Source organism: Talpa occidentalis, unplaced genomic scaffold, assembly GCF_014898055.3.
Source record: "Talpa occidentalis isolate TD23 unplaced genomic scaffold, MPIMG_talOcc4v2.1 talOcc4.6, whole genome shotgun sequence".
Lineage (NCBI taxonomy): Eukaryota > Metazoa > Chordata > Mammalia > Eulipotyphla > Talpidae > Talpa > Talpa occidentalis.
Window position 1 is genome coordinate 66,713,621 of NW_023604972.1, and position 20,389 is coordinate 66,734,009.

The following is a 20,389-nucleotide window of genomic DNA, read 5'->3' on the forward strand; positions in this document are numbered from 1 at the left end:
GTGGTACATATATACCATGGAATATTACTCAGCATTCAAAAAAGATAAACACATGCAATTTGCAGCAACATGGATGGCACTGGAAGGGATCATGCTCAGCGAAATAAGCCAAAAAGAAAAAGAAAAATACCGGATGGTCTCACTCATAGCAGGAATCTAGAAAACTTAAATAAGGGACCAGGAAAATGAATATAAGAAAGTGAAAATCAAAATCAACAAAAAACTATGAACCAGAGACACTTTTTGGGGGGTGGGGGCGGGAGGGGAAGGATTGGGGTCAGAATGGGGCGTTTGCAATTGTATGGGGGAATATAAAAATAAAATTTAATATTTAAAAAAAAAAAAAAAAAAAAACCTCTAAATAACAACACCTTCCATCTTCTTGTTCTCCCTACATCACATGTTGTGTGAGATCTGAACTTGGATGCTCATCCCTTGATGAGTAGGTCAGTTGAGTTGCTTTTAGAACAGTACAGAAAGAAAGCTTTTTACTACTTGTCCATAACCACAATGTAAGTACATAATTAACTTGAGCAGTTAAGCAGCCTGCTGGGGCTGCACAGTAAGTCAGAGTGGACTGAGCAAAAGTGGTATCTAAGTCCCTTTCAGCTGACCTTGGAGGTTGAGCTCTGTTGTTCTGCTGGGGGCAGACCTCCCTACTACTTTTTCTTTTGTTTGGGATATTTTTTAAAATACCATATTTGAAATTACAAAGTCAAACATTCTCTTTGTTGTAATAAATAAAAAAAAGAAAACAAACATTCAGAGACACATAGAGAAAAAGTTAATAATTCCTTATCAAGTATTTAGATGACTAAATTTTAACTGAAATATCTTACAATTATCACTTCAACTCAACACATTTTAGCTATTTCTTTTTAATTGTTATGTAATTTTCATAGTCTGTGTGACTGTCATTTATTTAGTAATTCTTCTGTTGATGGTCATGTAAAGATTTGTTTTGCTACTTCAAATAATGCTGTAGTAAACTTCTTTGGCTGTATGGCTGGTGCTTCTTGCTGAAGAATAGGTCCTCCCAACTGAGGTCGCTTGTTCTTAGCATGTGTGTTATAGCTGCTCTCTGATTACTTTACCAAAATATTGGTGTAGCTCATTTATCATAAATGCTTTATTTTTAAAGATTTATTTGTGTGTTTATTTTATATATTTTATTTATATTATATTTTATTTATATGTGTTTTTATTCTTTCTACCTATTTCTTGATATATTTTCATAATTTCATTTATTTAAGAGCTTATAGTCTGTATAAGTAAACTGATATGCAAGTAGAGAATTACAAAGCAATATTAAGAAATTACTTATTTACTTATGTAATTACTTACTGTGATTTCCAATAAATGAACACCTGAAACTTAAATAACTTTATAATGTTATGTTACTTCAATAAAACAATTAAAATTAGAAAAAAAAAAAACCCTGAAGTATGAAAGAGTCTTTTCCAAATTGGCAGTTGTTGCTACTTTTGCATGCACAGCTTCTTAGGAATTATTGACATCAATATAATAGACTAAACATGTCAATGAATGATAGTTGTGAAAAGAGGATGAAATGGAGTTTTTGGATGACAGTGAAGATGGTTCAACCTATTTTTTATTTAGTGTTTGTTGTATTTGGCTCATTCTCCATCTCTTCTTTCTTGTGTTACATGGTTACATGTCTTTTTCTGTTCTCTACTTACCTCATCATGAACATGAAAGTTCTTTGCTTTCCCTTCCTACTTGTGGTACTTTTCCAATAGATATTTTCAGAGAAGTTATGACTTAAAATTCTATTCTGACATATAAAAATTAATATATATTTTCCTGCCTTGAATTTTTCTGAGCTTAGAATTTTTGTCACCTATTAAGTTTTTTCTTACGGTTGTCTCTTCTTAATGAACACTTTAATTAAAATTTTCTATTCATTAATTTCTTCTAGTTGCATTGTGTCTGTCTTATTTGTCTCCTCTGTTTTAAGATCTCCATCAAGTTAGAGCATGTTCTCAGATTTCCTCAGGTTGTGTTCATTGGTTAAGTAGTTTCTTAATTCTTACTTGTTCAAAAGAGAGTTTTAATTTAATTATTTATTTTTACATAGAGGAACTGGGGTGTAAGCCAGAGGCTCAGGGGGTGAGAGGGTTCACTAGAGACAAAGTGGGGAGCAGAACAGGCAGATCTACTGAAATCCACTGCTGAGGAGAGCATTGGGTGGGACAGGAGAAGTCTGCTTTGCCACATGTGGGTCAGCTCCCTGGCTGGTGATCCAAATTGGCCACAGTGGTGCTAGCTGCTGTTGCTGAGACTTAACTCCTAGGCCACCAGGGAGGCTCTCAAAAGAGAGATTTCACTTACAGGGAAACTGTAGGGGAACCAAATAAGGAATCAGGAAAAAATAATTGTAATAAATTAAAAAACAAAATTAAGAGGCAACTATAAATCAGAGACACTCTGAAGGGGAGGGGGTGGGAGAGGAATCAAAACAGAGAAGGGAAGAGCATAAGGGACTAATGTGATGTTTTTTCAGGTAAATTGGTGGTGGCAGTTACATAGGCAATACACCTGAGTGGAGAAAGCTTACATTGTACAAAAAGGAAAATGATGTAAAATACATATAAAATTAAAAAAAAGAGAGAGAGATTTTGTCTTCTCTGACAGGAAAAAACATCTTGGTTGAGCTTTTTTTCCTTAGTCATTATTGTTGAACTTGCTCTCATTTTCAGTATCGCAGAGAAGTCTGATGCATTATGGTCCTTTTCCTTTTAAAGTCCTCTGTTCAATTTATTTGAATGAATTGTGTGATTTCTTGTTTGTCTTGATAGTCCTGAGTCTGACTCTAAAGACTGAAGATCCTGTAGATAAAACAAAGCCAAATTTAGTGCTTACTGCGGTAAGAAAGACCATTGACTGAGATTTTCAGAGGAAGTAGGACTAAAGGTGGGAGAATTGATGAGGTTTGTTAGGGTCTAGTTTGAGGTGGTTATGAACAGTGTTTTTTCTTAATTATTATTATTCAAGATTTTATTTTTATTTACTTATGCATACAAGAACTAGGGTGTAGCCAGAAATGCAGGAGTGAGAGGATTCACTAGAGGCAGAGTGGGTAGAAGAATAGGCAGAGTGACTGAAATACACTGCTGAGGGGAGCACCAGGTGAGACAGGAGAGGTCTGCTGAGCCATGTGGGTCAACTCCCTGGCCGGGAATTGAACTCAGTGCTGCAGTGGCTGGCAGTAGCTTGATAGCGCCGACTTTATGTGCCACCAGAGAGGCCCAATGAACAGTGTTTTACAGTGTTTTAGGTAAAATAGTTTAATACTGGGGGGTGAGCTGAGTAAGTGGTATATACTCTAGTAAGGATTAGTTGAGCTCTATACTGTTCAGATAAATGGGCTTTTGGAAAGTTCACAAACAAAATTATTTTTTATAATTTCCTTGTTTTTAATTTTATTTGATTGTTAAAAAAGCTTCATTTTTTTTAAAAGATGTATTTATTTATTTATACAAGCACTGGGTACAGTCAGAAGCGTGGGAGGGTGAGAGAATTCACCAGAGCCAGAGCAGGGAACAGAAAACGCAGACCTACGAAGTACACCGCTGAGGGGAGCAAGGGGGGGCCCCGAGAGGTCTGCTTGCCATGTGGGACCCTCGCCGGCGGCGGGATGGAACCCACGCAGCAGCAGCAGAGGCTGCGGGCGGCTTCGCGGCCCAGCGCTCAACCGCTGCACCACCAGGGGAGGCCCAGCTTCATTTTTTTTTTTTTAACACAGTATAGGATTTCTCCCCTCAGATGTGGTCACTTCCTACCACCAAAGTGTCCACAGTCCCCGCCCACACTCCATCAGCTGTCCTCTGCTTCTCTGGCCCCTCCCCTTAGCCCCTCCCCCCTGAATGTCTCTTCCTGTAAGGGTTTCCTGAAATAGCCAAGTCATATTAAATGCAGAGAGTTGAATAGTAAAGTCTTTGAAAACACATAGGAAGTCATTGAAAACACATAGGCTTTGTTTTCGAAGATGCATTTTTTTACCATTCTTTTCCTTTTTCCCCCATTATTTTTTATTCCCATTACCATCTCTTGTCCCTTTGTCCCTTTTCCTCCCACCTCCCTCTTGACCTCAAAGCCCTTAAGTATGTTTACTTATACCCACTATCTTTGGAAGTATTTCAAATTATTAAATCACCTGCTATGTAAATGTCCAGTGTTTGTTTTTATCATTCTGACTTGCTTTATTATACATAATTCTCTCTAACTCCATTTTGTTGAAAATTGCTGCATTTTATCTTTCTAAATGATTGAATACTGTAGATACAACATATCTTCTTTATCCGGTGGTCTATTGATGGACATTTGACACTGCTTCCATGCTTCCGCGTCCTGGCTGTTGTTAATACTGCTGCATGGAACATTATGGAACATATTTTTTTTCTATTGATAGATTCGTATTCTTTGTATAGATGCCCAAGAGTGGGGTTGCTGGGTCCTGTGGTGTTTTACTTTATTAATTTATTAATTATTAATTTACTAATTTATTAATTTATTAATAATTAATTTATTAATTTACTTTATTAAGGTAAATCCAGATTGCTTTCCATAATAGTTGTACCAGTTTGGATTCCCACCAATGGGTGGGATGGGGTTCCTTTCTCTGCACATCTCCCCAGGACTTGTTGGATGTCTTTTGAATACGTGCCATTCTCATGGGCATGAGATGCTATCTTGTTGTGATTTGATCCTGCATCTCTCTTATTGGAAGTGATGATGAACATTTATACCTACGTCATTGGTCTTCTGGAAATTCTCTTCGGTGAATTGTCTGTTCATATCTGCTCCCCATTTAGTACTTGGATTGTTTGATTTTTTATGTTCAATAGTGAGAGTTTGTTTATATATCTTAGATATTAAAATGTATAAATATATAACCCCTGATGGTTATATATTGTATGAATATTATCTCCCATTCAATAGGATGTGTTTTTAATCTTCATATATATTTTTTGCTATGTAAAAGCTTTTTAACTTGAGATAATTCCACTTGTATATTTTTGCTTTTATTTCCTTTGCCATAAGGATTGACTCTCCAAAAACGTTAATGGTGTCATGGAATATATCACTCATGTTTTTTCTATGTATTTCAGAGTTACTGGTATTATCTCTAAATATGTAACCCATTTGGAGTTTTTGTGTATGAGTTTAGTGAGTGATCAATTTCATTCTTAGATGTGTGACATTCCAACTTTCCTAGCACCATTTATTAAAAGAGACTCTCCTTTCCCCATGGTTTGGTTGTGGTTTGCTTTATCACACATTTGGTGTTGGTATGTATGTGCATTTATTTCTGGGCTTTGAATTCTGTTTCATTCATCCTTGCATTTTTTTTTTTTTTTTTTTTTGGTGCCAATACCCTATTTTTTTGATGTTGATTTATAGTAAAGTTTGAAATCAGGTAATGTGATACCTGAATTTCTCAGATTTTTTTCTCAGGATTGCTTTTGCAATTTGAGAACTTGTGTGGTTCCATATAAATTTCAGTATTTTTATTCAGTTACTTAATATTTCTGGCAGGCCTCCCCTGATGGCGCAGGCAATTGAGCGTGGAGCTGTGAAGCTGTCTGCAGCCTCTGCAGCGCCTGTTTGATCCTGGCTGGCTGGCGAGGGTCCCACATGTCGAGCAGCCTTCTCCTGTCCTGCCCGCTGCTCCCCTCAGCAGTGTATTTCATCAATCTGCCTGTTCTGTTCCCTGCTCTGTGTCTGGTGAATTCTCTCACCCTCCCGTGCATCTGGCCTGTACCCCGGTTCTTGTATGCATTAATAAATAAATCTTTGAAAAACATTTCTGGCATTTTGATGAGGGTTGTGTTAAATTTATACATCATTTTAGGCAGGACAATCATTTTGATTATATTGATTCTCCCATCCATAAACATGGGATAGCTTTCCATCTTCTTATGTTGCTATCTAAGTCTTTTAAAAATATCTTGTAGTTCTCATTGTATAGGTCTTTTACTCCTTAATTAGGTTAATTCCAAGGTTTTTAATACTTCTATAAGCAATTATAAATGGAGTTATTTTCTTTAATTACTTTCCTTTTTGTTCACTGTTTGTATATAAAAGGGCTATGAATTTTTATTGTGTTCACTTTGTAACCTGCCATTTTGCTATGTTCATCTGTTCTTTATAATAATTTTTTGATGGAGCCTTAGGATTTTCTATATGTAATGTCATATTATCATGCTTCTTACTGTGTTGATGGTACCACAGTTGTATAGTGGGGATCCACAGTGATCCTCTCCTCTCAGCCTGCTCCTTGGTCTTAGTGTCTTATAATCTTGTGTCAACTTCCACCTCTAGGGTATTTTTGAGCAGTAGATGCAGTGCTGGGCACTTATTGTGTCAATATGGGATCATGGGCTAGCAATTGTTCTCTTTGTATTTCTAGCACAGAGCCTAATCCTGGGATTTTTAACAGGTGCTTATATTTTTGTTTATGTAAATGTTAATTTCTTGTTTGGGTGTTAGCCTTGAGTTGAGGGTGGGAGGTGTTTTGAATAGTTCAACCTCTTAAAGTGGTAGCCTTTCTATGAAGACATAGGTTATCTGACTTGATGGTTCAGTATTAGGTGTTCTATATTGACAATCTCTGTCTCAAGTCAGTAATAGTTGTTCTGCACCCAACTCCTGTAACTAGTGCACCTTCCCTAATGCAGTGTCAGGTGTCAGCAGTCCCTAATGTTGGTATGTGCTTTTGGTTGTACTGCCCTTGTATTGCTATACAGTTTGCTGAATGCTTTTCTTCTTTTGATGTGTGCAGTGGTTATCTGTTTTTGCATATTCTCTTTGCATATTGATTATTTTGAATTAAAGAAACAATCTGTGAATGAACAGTACCTAAATTACCTTTATCCTAAGAGCAGGAACTTAATCTCCCTTGTGAAGAGCACACTCCCTTTATCTTAAAATGGGAGATTTTTCAAGATTTGTTTGCATGCGTAAATAAATTTCAAAATTCCCCTTCCAAATGTCTTAACCTTAAAGTCTATTTTTTCCTAAAAATATGTATTCCCTAATGTATATTCAATATTCATTTATTTATTTTTTCCTTAATACCTCACAGATTCATTGTTTCTTTGAAAAATTATATAAGCATGTTACTCTGTTCAGATCCTGGGTCTCATATTTCTATGAGTCCTCTGCATACATGCATTAAATACATCTTTTACCCCCATTAATCTTTTTTTGTGTCAATTTAATTATCAGATCAGTCAAAAAGAACCAAAAGGTGTAGATGGAAAAAGTCTTGTTTCTCTGACAGTATTTTCCAGATATTCCTTTGTGGTATATTAGGGCCAGGGCAGAAATGTTCGCCCAAATAGAAACTTGAAGCGTAAGTTCGGTGTAGTAAACACTATTAAAACAGCTGTGCGTTATTGTTAAGCTGTGTTGTCAACTTAGGAGTGGGCATTTTGTGGATTGTTATAAGTAGTAATGCCGTGTTATTTTGCAAAACAAAGAAGTAATTAGTCATTCATTGTTGATGTATGTGCTTTAAGAGAGCATCTACCAGTTTTCCTTATATTACTAAGGGGGTGAGTTATGGATTATTGGGTTCCTTGCATAAATGCTTATTGGGTATCCCTTGCATAAATGCTCTAGTTGGTCACTGTGTTGCTGTAGTGAAGGTGAGAATAAAAGCAGGTCAGGAACATGCTTTGTGGATATCATTATCCATGTCTCTTCTCTTCACCCCCATGTCTTTTTAAATGTCTGATGCTGGGGCCTCCCTGGTAGTGCAGGGGGTTGAGACGCAGCGCTGTGAAGCTGTCCAAGCCACTGTAGCATGAGTTCAATCCCCAGCCGGCCAGGGAGGTGTTCACATGGTGCAGCAGACCTCTCCCGTCTCGCCCCCTGCTCCCCTCAGCAGTGTATTTCAGTCAGACTGCCTGTTCTATTCCCTACTCTCTCTCTGGTTAGTCCTCTCACCCCCCATGCCGCTGGCCTTTGTCCCAGTTCTGGTGTGCATGGATGGATAAATCTTTTAAAAAATAAAAAAAAAAAAGCCTGATGCTCATTCAGGTTCTGTCCAGCAAAGCATCTTATAGGTTCTCTTATTCCTCTTGTCATATTGTTACTTCTCTGATCCCAAGCTTTTGAACTCTCTCTCCAGCTAGTACCCTGACATAAACTAGCTCATTAAGTTTCATATGTGTCTATTCTGTTACTTTCAAGACTATAAAACCCCAAAATCTGTTTGATGTATAGTTACACCGTGGTTCTAGACTACTGCAGTAAAACAGCTATCATAACAAATCAAGTCACAGCAATGTTTAGGTTTCCCAGTGCATATAAAAGTTGTATTTATACTACACTATAGACTATTAAGTGAGGAATAATAGCATTATGTCTAAAATATGTACATACCTTAATTAAATTTTATTTTATTATTGAAAAATGCTGACTTTCCTTAGAACTTTTAGTGAGTTAACCATTTTGTTAGTAGCAATTCCTGTATAATCCTCCTGCTCCTTTCTCTCAGACCCTCAGGAAACTTGAGGTCACTTACCTTTAGCTTTTCAGTTAGTGTTAATGTGGGGGCACAACCCAGATGTCTGCTTGGGCTAGGCACAGGAGTAGAGGTGGGTTATAAACTAGAGAGCATTTTCCCACTCAACAGTGGCAACTGCAGGGAGGTCCAGCTAATTTTTGCTTTGTTCTTCAGGTTGCTAGAGAAGGCAGAAGGTAACATTTACTGATTTTCAAATTACTGTCAGCCAGTGAATGGAACACTGTTCTTCAATTTATGGCCTTTGTCTTAAGTACCTAGAAGGAAATAAAGACTGAGAAAGTGGCTGGAAGATACGTCCATATTTGACTACCTTTGGCTCAGGTTTGTCTCCTGTAGTCTCTGCCTCTAGGCTCTTATCTTGTCTTTTAAATGATATCCCTAATTTTCCAGGCTATTACCTGAGATTTGGCTCAGGAAGAAAATAGACTCTTACTAGTAGAACATACCAACTTGTTTGCCCCATGACTGTTGCAACTTTGAAAAATTACTCTTTTGTAGAAAGAATATTTTCATATTGAAAAAAAAAAGAGTAATAACAGTATTAAAGTGACTTTAATAAAATGCTTCTTGGGTCATTTGGGGGGGCTTTTGTGTGTTAAGGGGGAAAGTTATGTGCCATAAAGCCCAGACTTTTAGTAGGTAACTTGTGCTGTGCTCCTTAATTTGAGTTTGTCTGCTACTTCTTCAAAAGATTTAGTATATTTGCCAGGAAAAACAAAGAGGTGTTGCTGTGTTTCTTTGTTGCATCTTTTTGTGCAGTACAGGATCTCAGCTTATCCTGCTTTTGGTGAAATTAATTTAGAAGGTTTGGTTAAGGTTTCTATCTACTACTAGGTTTTTACGCTGTAAAATTTCTCTTTTATCCTTTTGTAAAAAATACATTTCAGGGGCATATTGATATCTGTAACTCCCTTCTAACAGAGGAAACCTGGCTCTTGTTATCCTCAGTATATTTACTCAATGCCTTATCCTTCTTATGTAACCAGTCTCTACTCTGCCAAGCGGCTACCTTGTAGCCTTCCTGGCCCACATACTGTTCATTTTAACCTCCAGCCATACCACATAACCACCCTGTTCAGCCCTGAGCCTGCTATTCACTTCCAACAAGTATTCAGGAATAAAAAGGTTCCTTAATGGCTTTTTTTTTCAGTGGCTTTCAGTTTAATAATTGAATAAAGACTAATGTCTTGGGTTCCTCTAAGTATTTGAGGTGTGAATCATCATTCATGTTGGAGGCCAGGCATTTTAAATGAGACCACTCTGATTGTACTATGGAGTCACATTTAATGGAAGGGTCAGATTTAATGGAAGGGTAATCTGCTCTATCCAAGTATATATCATGTTGGGGGGGGTTACTTTACTGCACTTAATTTTCTTTCTTACAATTCCATTGTTTTTATTTATTTATTTATTTATTTTAAATATTAAATTTTATTTTTATATTCCCCCATACAATTACAAACGCCCCATTCTGACCCCAATCCTTCCCCTCCCGCCCCCCCCCCCCCCAAAAAGTGTCTCTGGTTCATAGTTTTTTGTTGATTTTGATTTTCACTTTCTTATATTCATTTTCCTGGTCCCTTATTTAAGTTTTCTAGATTCCTGCTATGAGTGAGACCATCCGGTATTTTTCTTTTTCTTTTTGGCTTATTTCGCTGAGCATGATCCCTTCCAGTGCCATCCATGTTGCTGCAAATTGCATGTGTTTATCTTTTTTGAATGCTGAGTAATATTCCATGGTATATATGTACCACATCTTCTTGATCCAGTCATCTATTTTTGGGCATTTGGGTTGTTTCCAAAGCTTAGCTATTGTAAACAGTGCTGCTATAAACATAGGAGTGCAGGTGCTCTTTGGAATTGATGTTTCTGTGTCCTTTGGGTAAATACCTAGGAGTGGAATTGCTGGATCATATGGAAGCTCTATGTTTAGTAGGTCCAGAAATCTCCACACAGCTCTCCATAGTGGTTGGACCAGTTTGCACTCCCACCAACAGTGCACAAGAGTTCCTTTTTCTCCACACCCTCGCCAACATTTGTTGTTGCTAGTTTTTTAATATGTGCCATTCTCACTGGTGTGAGATGGTATCTCATGGTAGTTTTGATTTGCATTTCCCTGATTACAAGTGATGTTGAACATTTTTTCATATGTCTGTTGGCCATTTGCATTTCCTCTTCAGAGAAGTTTCTTTTTAGCTCTTCTGCCCATTTTTTGACTGGATTATTTTCTTTGTTGTTGCTGAGTCTCATCAGCTCTTTGCAGATTTTTGTGATCAGTCCTTTATCATTAGTGTTGGGTGCAAAAATGTTCTCCCAGTTGGTGGGGTTTCTCTTTGTTTTTGTTATTGTCTCTTTTGCTGTGCAGAAGCTCTTTAATTTGATGTAGTCCCAGCTGTTTATCTTTCTCTTCACTATCACTGTTTTGGGTGATGTGTCTGTAAAGATGTCTTTGATGTGCAAATCCCGTAGTGTTTCGCCTATATTTCCTTCTATGTATTTTATGGTTTCAGGTCTTATGTCTAGTTCTTTAATCCATTTTGAGTTGATTTTTGTGTATGGTGTGAGGTAGTGGTCAAGCTTCATTCTTTTGCATGTAGCGGCCCAGTTTTCCCAGCACCATTTATTGAACAAACTTTCTTTGCTCCAATGCATAGTCTTTGCTCCTTTGTCAAAGATTAGTTGACCATAAATCTGTGGGTTTATTTCTGGATTTTCTATTCGATTCCATTGGTCTGTATGTCTGTTCTTGTTCCAATACCATGCAGTTTTGATGATTATGGCTTTGTAGTATAGTTTGAAGTCTGGGAGTGTGATGCCTCCATTTCCTTCTTTTTTTCTCAGTAGAGCTTTGGCTATTCGGGGTTTTTGGTGATTCCATATGAATTTCATCAATAATTGTTCTATTTCTTTGAAGAATGCCATTGAGATTTTGATTGGAATAGCATTGAATCTGTATATTGCTTTTGGTAGGATGGCCATTTTAATAATGTTTATTCTTCCAATCCATGAGCAGGGGATGTCTTTCCATTTCTTTGTGTCTTCTTCTATTTCTTTTAACAGTGTTTTATAGTTTTCTTTGTATAGGTCCTTTACCTCTTTTGTTAGATTTATTCCCAAATATTTGATTTTTTTTGTTTCGATAATAAAAGGGGTGGTTTTTTTGATTTCTTCTTCTTCAGATTTATTGTTTGTGTATAGGAAGGCTACTGACTTTTGCGTGTTGATTTTGTATCCTGCCACTTTACTGAATTGATTGATGAGTTGAATTAGTTTTTCTGTGGAGATTTTGGGGTTCTCTATGTATATTATCATATCATCTGCAAATAGTGATAGTTTGACTTCTTCTTTTCCTATTTGGATTCCTTGGATGTCTTTCTCTTGTCTTATTGCTCTGGCTAGGACTTCCAGTATTATATTGAAAAGCAGTGGTGAGAGTGGACATCCTTGTCTTGTTCCAGATCTTAATGGAATTGCTTTCAGCTTTTCACTATTGAGAATGATACTGGCTGTTGGCTTGTCATAGATGGCCTTTATGATGTTGAGGTATGTTCCTTGTATCCCAAGAATTTCAAGGGCTTTTATCATGAATGGGTGTTGCACTTTGTCGAAAGCTTTCTCAGCATCTATTGATATTATCATATGGTTTTTATATTTCTTTTTGTTGATGTGTTGGATAACGTTGATTGATTTTCGGATGTTAAACCATCCTTGTGCCCCTGGAATGAATCCAACTTGGTCGTGGTGAATTATCTTATGGATACATTGTTGGATTCTGATAGCTAAAATTTTATTGAGGATTTTTGCATCAGTGTTCATTAGGGAGATTGGCCTATAGTTTTCCTTTTTTGTGTTGTCCTTATTCGGTTTTGGTATTAGTGTAATATTGGCTTCATAGAACGTGTTTGGTATTGTCCCTTCCTTCTCAATTTTTTGGAAGAGTTTGTGAAGGATAGGCACTAATTCGTCTCTGAATGTTTGGTAGAATTCATTTGTAAATCCATCAGGTCCTGGGCTTTTGTTTTTGGGGAGGTTTTTAATTACCATTTCAATTTCGCTGCTTGTAATTGGTCTGTTTAGGTGTTCTATTTCTTCTTTATCTAGCGTTGGGTGATTGTAGAGTTGTAGGAATTTGTCCATCTCCTCTAGATTGTTGAACTTGTTTCCATATAACTGTTCATAGTAGTTACTGATTATTCTTTTGATTTCTGCTGTGTCCGTTGTGATTTCTCCTCTTTCATTTATGATTCTGTGTATTTGTGCTTTCTCCCTTTTTTCCTTTGTGAGCCTGGCTAGGGGTTTGTCTATTTTATTTATTTTTTCAAAGAACCAGCTCTTGGTTTCATTGATCTTTTGGATTGTTTTTTTAGTTTCAATTTCATTTATTTCTGCTTTGGTTTTTATTATTTCTTTTCTTCTACTGGTTCTGGGGTTTTTTTGTTGTTCTTTTTCTAGATCTTTGAGCTTCGAGATTAGGTTGTTTCTTTGAGTTCTTTCTTGTTTTTTGATGTGAGCTTCTATTGCTATATATTTTCCTCTTATTACTGCTTTTGCTGCATCCCATACATTTAGGATATTGGTGTCCTCCTTGTCATTCAATTCAAAGAATTTTTTAATTTCTTCTTTGATCTCCTCGTTAGTCCAGTGGTCTTCCAGTAGTGTGGCTTTTAATCTCCATGAGGTAGGATAGTTCCTTGCCTTCTTTTTATGATTTATTTCTAGTTTGATGCCTTCGTGGTCAGAAAAGATGGTTGGTATGATTTCAATCTTGGTGTATCTGTTGATGTTTGTCTTGTGCCCCAGTACGTGATCGATCCTGGAGAATGATCCGTGTGCGCTTGAGAAAAATGTGTACTCCGTTTTTTTTGGGTTTAGTGTTCTATAGATGTCTGTTAAGCCCAAATGCTCTAGGTCCTTATTTAGAGCTTTAGTTTCTTTACTTATTTTTTGTCTTGTTGATCTATCCATTGTTGATAGTGGTGTGTTGAAGTCTCCCACTACATATGTGTTTTCTCTGATGTCTGTTTTCAGAGAGGACAACAGTTGTCTGATATATTTTGGTGCTCTTTCGTTTGGTGAGTATATGTTAATGAGTGTTATTTCTTCTTGAAGTATTGTCCCCTTAATCATAATGTAGTGACCATTGGGGTCTCTTTTTATTTTTTTGAGTTTGAAGTCTGTTTTATCTGATATAAGTATAGCTGTTCCTGCTTTCTTTTTTGGCCCATTTGCTTTTAGGATTGTTTTCCATCCTTTGACTTTGAGCCTATTTTTATCTTTTGTAGCTAAATGTGTTTCCTGGAGACAGCAAAAGGTTGGGTTTTGTTTCTTAATCCAGGCTGCAACTCTGTGTCTTTTTATTGAAGAGTTTAGTCCATTTACATTTAGAGTTAATATTGATATGTTAGCATCTGTATTTGCCATTATGTTTGTCTTTCCTTTGATTTTATTTATTTATTCTTTTAATAACTTTTTTTTTTTTTTTTGGTCTTCTTTCGTTGTTATTCGTCCCTCTGAGGTTCTGGCTTTAGGATTCCTTGTAGTATTTTTTGGAGTGGGGGTTTAGTCGCAATGAAATTCCGGAGTTTCTCTTTGTCTGGGAAGGTCCATATTCTTTCTTCATGGAGGAAAGAGAGCTTTGCGGGATAGAGTATTCTTGGTTGGCATCTGTTTTCTTGGAGTCTGTTGACTATGTCCCTCCACTCTCTCCTTGCCCGTAGTGTTTCTTCAGAGAAGTCTGATGTCAGCCTGATTGGTTTTCCTTTGAATGTTATCTGTTTCTTCCCTCTTGTCAGCTTCATTATTTTTTCCTTGTCCTGGATTCTTGGGAGCTTTACTATTATGTGTCTTGCTGTGTTTTTCCTTTCGTCGTGGAAGTTTGGTGTTCTTCTTGCTTCTTGTATATCAATTTTCAGCTCCTTCTTCGCATTTGGGAAGTTCTCTTCAATTATATCCATGAATATTTTCTCTGTTCCTACATCTCTCTCCTCTCCTTCTGGAATTCCTATAACTCTTATATTTCCTTTCCTCATGGAGTCAGATAGTTCCCGAAGTCTTTCTTCATTCTTTTTCCTTCGTACTTCTCTTTCCTTTTCTGTTTTGGTTCTTTTTATTTCTGTGTCTTCAAGATTACTTATTCGTTTTTCTATTTCATCTATTCGGCTTTCATTGCTTTTCCCAGAGTTCTTTAGTTCCTCCATTAATTCTTTGATCTCCTGCATTTCTCTTACTTCCCTCTTTAGGGACTCAATTTCCTTCTTCTGATCTATCACTTTTTTAATCATGGCAATTTTAAATTCTCTTTCTGGAAGGCTCAGAAGTTCTTCCAAGTTGCTGTCGTTGCAATCTGGGGAGTGGTTTTCTTTTTGTGGTGTGCTTCTTTCCTGAGGAGTTGTTAGGTTGCGTGTGGTTCTTCTACTCCCTACTGTCTGTTTTCTAATTTGTCGTATGCGTTGGGACACTGTGTTGCTCGGACTGACTGACATCTTGGGTGAACTTCTCCGCTCCCCTCTGGCTCTTCCAGGAGCCATCTCTGTCTTCTGGGGGAGCTTTCTGTTGGTTTTAGGCAGTTTTTACTGAAGAAATGTCCCTGTTCTCAAATGGCGAAGCGGGATGCAGTCCCTGCGCCTCCGGTTTCAGGCACACTCTTCTGCGCCCCCGGTCTGCCCCGGACGTGGGTGCCTGCTCCCTCTGTGGGCTCAGACTGCTGGTCGGAAGGGGCCTGGTGTGGAATAACTTCCCGGCTGGCCACTGGGTCCTCCAGAAACCTTCTGCCCTTTTCAAGCAGTCTTAAGAAATGTCCTGTTTTATAGGGTGTTAGTGACTTTTTTTTTTCCTGGTCGCTAGGTGGCGCCAGAGATCTCTCCTATTGTCCTTGGGGGGCTGTTTTTCGCCTCCCCCCACCCCGTGGGACAGAGAACAGAGCGGGAATGGTAGGGTACACCTCAACAGCTTTGGGGTGCTGTGTCTGCCTTGTGCCCCACCGTCGTGGAGAACCCACGCCCCGAATTTTCGTGCCCCGGGTCTCAGTTCAAAGCCCTCAGTTCCAGGACGCGGGCTGTAGCCTGGTTCAGTGGCGCGGGAATGGCGCCTTTTGCACAGCTCCTGTGCCTGGGCGCCTGGTTCCTGCTCACTCAGGGAGGGACCTTCACCTCAGTGAGGACCTCCGCGCGTCTCCCCGCAAGCCTAGGTCGCAGGTGCGGGGACCTGGGCAGCTGCGATCCAGGTCTGCACTTGCTTTTCAAGCTCCCCGAGCGCGCCGCGTTTCCGCGCCAGCTTACCGGCAGCCCGGGCTGTGTGCGTGTCTCCTGGGGTCTTTGTTCTTCTCTAATGGTGCTCGGAGCTGTTCGCTCACAGCCGAGGCGGATCCTGCAGGGTTCGCCTCAGCTCCCGTTCACGGGGTGTGGTGGCTGCAATAGTTCCTTTCCACTCACAGTCCTGCTTGCTGCGTTGTTTGTTCTTGTGGGCCGTTTTGGTTTGTTGTTTCCTCCTCTCTGCGGGTCGGAGAGTGCCGCCTCTGTGGGCGGGGGAGGGGAGCAGGGTTCTGTGCTTCCCTCCCCTCTAGTCCTCTTTTATGGCCACTTTCTTCTTCGGGCAGTTCGCTGGCGTCACCCGTTTATCTTCCGTGTCCCAGTTCTCACTGGGACCTGCCGCTTTTCCTCCCTATTCACTTTTTTTAATGGGAGATCTTACTCGCAGCGTCTCCTCGCCGCCATGTTGCTCCGCCCCCCTCGAGAGACCAGCTTTGAACAGACTAGCTTACAGGTGAGCCAGCAAGCCACAATTCCATTGTTTTTAAATGTGAACATTTTGTAATATACGTAGTTGACTCTCCGTTCCATTCCTGCAAAAAATTCTAGCAAACTTATGGCTTGGTCATAATAATGTTGAAATAGCACATGAGTCTAGGAACATGTGCTGTGTCTTACCCATTCATTAGGAGCACCACTTAGGGAAAAATCAAAAACAACAAAACAGACTAAGGGGGTATTTCTAGTTAAGGAAAACAAATATTTATTAATAATAACAATTGAGACTTTTATGAGTATAGATAGAAAACTAGTGCCCTCATACTTGGGGATATGCTTCCAGATATGCCAGAAATAAGGGTTACAGTGCAGGGAGAGTTGGTATAAAATGGTTTTTAACTGGAAAATTTGCAGACTTTCCTATCTAAAGTCTGTATTTCACCTGTCTAACTTGTAACTGTGAGGAAGACTGGAGAAGCTATAGAGTGTTTTGCATATGCTTTGACTCTTCATAGACATCTGCATTTCTTCACTTAGAATAATTGAGGTACCATTAATGTGATTGTCAATGGTTGTACAGATGTGTAACAAACCACTGAAAATTCAGTAGCTTTAAGCAACAGCCATTTTATTATGGCTCATGGTGTGTAAGTCAGGATATTGAGCAAAGGCTTTGGTGGGCAATTCTTTTTCCATGTGGCATTGCCTAGGGAAGCTTGTATTTTTTCAGGTTGGGCTGGTCTGGAAGGCTCAAAATGTCTTCTTTTATAGTTTTGGTGACAGGAGAGGTATGTGGCGCCACGTAGGACCCTCGTTGGCCGGCCAGAATCAAACCATTGCTTCAGAGGCTGCGGACAGCTTCATAGCACGGTGCTCAACTGCCTGTGCCACCAGGGGAGGCCCTGTTTTCTTTTTCAAATTATTATTTTCGATCTTCTGATTGTTGATTTTGTTTCTTAAGACGGTCGTTCATGTATCTGTATTTTCTTGATTATTTTTGATTGGCTTTTTTGATTTCTTTGAATTTCATTTTTATGACAAACTTGAATTCTGTGTCTTATAGGAAGAATAGATCTTCCATGACTTTGTGATTATGTTTTTGAGATTTGTTCTGTTTCTGTCATGTAGTATTTCACTTAGGATGACTTTGTTGTGTTATTCTGTCTCCTCATTCCTTTCAGGACCTCACTACTCTGAGTTTGGCCTTTGCTAGCCATGTCTCCAATGCTACCACACTGGACTAAGGCACTCACCAGAGGCTGGCTGGGAATAGCTTATGTGGTGTGGCCTGTTGTGGCTGGACTGTGACTTGTACCAGATCCCAGGGTGGATGTGCCTGGGTGGAGGGAGCTTCCAGAGGGAAAATGAGAATTGCCTGACCCTGCACAGCCCTGAATGGGGCCTGAGATGGTTCTTGAGGTGCTGGTGGGTGTGTCTGGGGTCAGATGCACTTATCGGAATGTGGTTGAATGTTGCCGGTATTGAGCACAGCTCTGGGAGGTCCATACTGGTTCCTGTGCTGGCTTCCAAGACACTTGATTATGTGTTGAGGGCCAGAAACTCAAGTAATTATACCTTACTTAAATGAAGAATTGTGTTTATAACACAAGGGTCCTTGATTTAATAAATGCTTTTCTGCTATTTAAGATTTATGATCTTAAGAAATAATCATTCAAATGTCTTGAATAAAGCAAGAGTAATGGATTTTCAAAGACTACACTTTAAGGATATATAATCCATTTTTATTTTTCTTTAAAAAAACTGCTTTTGAAAATGTCTTATATTGCCTATTGTTTTAGTATTGATCTATAATGCATAGAATGGAAATGACAGGGTTTCTGATTACTCTGTGTATCTTACTACCTATGAAATTTCTTAAGTTCAAAGGTTAATTTTTATTTTTTAATTTTTTTTTTAAATAATAAATTTTATTTTTATATTCCCCCATACAATTGCAAACGCCCCATTCTGACCCCAATCCTTCCCCTCCCGCCCCCCACCCCCCAAAAAGTGTCTCTGGTTCATAGTTTTTTGTTGATTTTGATTTTCACTTTCTTATATTCATTTTCCTGGTCCCTTATTTAAGTTTTCTAGATTCCTGCTATGAGTGAGACCATCCGGTATTTTTCTTTTTCATTTTGGCTTATTTCACTGAGCATGATCCCTTCCAGCGCCATCCATGTTGCTGCAAATTGCATGTGTTTATCTTTTTTGAATGCTGAGTAATATTCCATGGTATATATGTACCACATCTTCTTGATCCAGTCATCTATTTTTGGGCATTTGGGTTGTTTCCAAAGCTTAGCTATTGTAAACAGTGCTGCTATAAACATAGGAGTGCAGGTGCTCTTTGGAATTGATGTTTCTGTGTCCTTTGGGTAAATACCTAGGAGTGGAATTGCTGGATCATATGGAAGCTCTATGTTTAGTAGGTCCAGAAATCTCCACACAGCTCTCCATAGTGGTTGGACCAGTTTGCACTCCCACCAACAGTGCACAAGAGTTCCTTTTTCTCCACACCCTCGCCAACATTTGTTGTTGCTAGTTTTTTTAATATGTGCCATTCTCACTGGTGTAAGATGGTATCTCATGGTAGTTTTGATTTGCATTTCCCTGATGACAAGTGATGTTGAACATTTTTTCATATGCCTGTTGGCCATTTGCATTTCCTCTTCAGAGAAGTTTCTTTTTAGCTCTTCTGCCCATTTTTTGACTGGATTATTTTCTTTGTTGTTGCTGAGTCTCATCAGCTCTTTGCAGATTTTTGTGATCAGTCCTTTATCATTAGTGTTGTGTGCAAAAATGTTCTCCCAGTTGGTGGGGTTTCTCTCAAAGGTTAATTTTTAAACCTTTTAATTTGAAAGAAAATCAAATCAGATTTATTAAAAAGTTCCAAAGATGAAAAGAGTTGCTGAATACACTTTGCTTAGCTTCCCTTAATGTTACTGTCTTAAATAATCATATTTGTCAAACCAGGTAATTAACATTGATAACAGTGCTAGTAATAAACTACACTTATTTTTGGATTTCAACATTTTTTTCCCACTAATGTTCTTTTTCTGTTTCAGAGTCCAATCCAAGATACCACATTGTATTTAGAAGGATTAATTTTTAAGGTTTATAACATTCGTGAATTTGAAACATATAGATGATATTCAAGATATGTAAGAGAAAAATGAAAATTTGACTTTTGTTTAAGGTTTTTATATTTTTTGGGGTTTAGTTCTTGAATGCACATTTGATGAAACCAAGAAGTGTCCCGACCCATGGGATTCGAGAGGCACGGAAGAGGGGCTGGGGATGAAATGGGAGGCTGACACATTGAATGAGAAGCTGCAAAACGGGGGACCTTTATTTCCTCTAGCACATGCCTTATATACCCTGTGCTGCGCCTGCGCTTTGCCTGTGTCTCATGTTCAGGCTGCGTGCTTCTTTTTGGTTGGTACTTTCCCTGCATGCCTGGCTCGTGCACATACTGTGCTGTACACATGCATTCCTCCCATTGGCTGCTTTGTCCCATTGGCTGCTTGCTTAATGATATGCATTCTTACTGCACCACAGCTCGCCACGGCCCCGGACATCTCCCCCTTCTTTATTTAAGTGCTAACCTGGCCTGTCTTAGGTCGAGGTGTTCACATATCATTCTTACCCGTCATCGCAGCCGCTGTGTCTGCACAACAGTGCTGTCTTAGGTTGGTATGCCCGCAACGCCTTCTTACCCATCATTGGCTCACAGGACGCGGAGAGCAATGTTTTTCCAGACATTATCTGGTTGTGCCGGGGCCCGTTGTGCCTGTTGTAGAGCCACTCTTAACACGCGGCGGTGTTGGACGTGGCGAATCAACAAGTACAATGCCACAGACAAGCTGACAAGAAGGACTGCAGCCATTAGGCCCAATCCACTCCATACCTTCATGGAAGAGAAGGCTCTGGAGAGCCAGTTGGTGAACTTGTCAGGATGCATGACCTCCACTTTGGTGGAGTTCACGGTGACTATCTGCTTAGCGAGGTGTAGGGTATAGTTGAGAAATTGCTGACTCCAGGGGCCGCGCAGGACAGCATTAAGGGTTTGCACAACTTGCGAATG

General features: G+C 38.9%; 1 protein-coding gene across 2 annotated transcripts in view; it reads left to right on the plus strand.

The window, feature by feature from the left end:
• Positions 1 to 20,389, plus strand: part of EPB41L4A (erythrocyte membrane protein band 4.1 like 4A) — a 442,728-nt gene that overhangs the window by 103,956 nt on the left and 318,383 nt on the right. The gene's annotated exons all lie outside the window — the stretch shown is intronic.